This window comes from Mandrillus leucophaeus, unplaced genomic scaffold (assembly GCF_000951045.1).
Source record: "Mandrillus leucophaeus isolate KB7577 unplaced genomic scaffold, Mleu.le_1.0 Scaffold9, whole genome shotgun sequence".
NCBI classification, from domain to species: domain Eukaryota; kingdom Metazoa; phylum Chordata; class Mammalia; order Primates; family Cercopithecidae; genus Mandrillus; species Mandrillus leucophaeus.
Genome location: NW_012109807.1, coordinates 4885596 through 4886384, shown reverse-complemented (window position 1 = coordinate 4886384; position 789 = coordinate 4885596). Strand labels below are relative to the sequence as shown.

Genomic DNA, 789 nt, shown 5'->3' with positions numbered 1-789 from the left:
TGCACTCCAACCTGGATGACAGAGTGAGACCTTGTCTCAAAAAAAAAAAAAAAAGAAAAAAGAAAGAAACCAAAATTACACACTCACGTATGCAGCTTCCATACTACCTGACACGAGCACTTACAACAGTATCTGGTTCTGGAAGAAGTTTCCGTGGGAACGACTTTTTAAACATTCAATATACAACTGACACTTGTGGCTTCGCTTTTTCACCTGCGAATCCCATTGCCTAGGACAGCTCCTGCCACTGGATAAATACGTGAGCCGTCAATCAGTGCATGAATCTCAAGGAGAGAGTGAAGAATTCCCCTTCTGGAAGCGACTGCATACCCAGCCAGTCTTCCAAGGGCCAGTCCTGACCTTCAGCGCCAGGAATTTTTTTAATGGCCTGCTTTGTTAAAAAGCAGGAATATGGCCGGGTGCAGTGGCTCACGCCTGTAATCCCTGCACTTTGGGAGGCCGAGGCGGGCGGATCACGAGGTCAGGAGATCGAGACCATCCTGGCAAACACGGTGAAACCTCGTCTCTACTAAAATTACAAAAAATTAGCCGGGCGCGGTGGTGGGCGCCTGTAGTCCCAGCTACTCGGGAGGCTGAGGCAGGAGAAAGGCGTGAACCCGGGAGGCAGAGCTTGTAGTGAGCCGAGATGGCGCTACTGCACTCCAGCCTGGGCGACAGAGTGAGACTCCGCCTCAAAAAAAAAAAAAAAAAAGGCAGGAATATGTTCTACACTTTGAGAAATATTAAGCCATCAGTGATAACACTATGTTTTCTAAACTTACAGAAGTA

General features: G+C 47.9%; 1 protein-coding gene across 1 annotated transcript in view; it reads right to left on the bottom strand.

Annotated features, from left to right (window-relative positions):
* Positions 1-789, bottom strand: part of TBC1D8 (TBC1 domain family, member 8 (with GRAM domain)) — a 265338-nt gene that overhangs the window by 51088 nt on the left and 213461 nt on the right. The window lies entirely within an intron of this gene.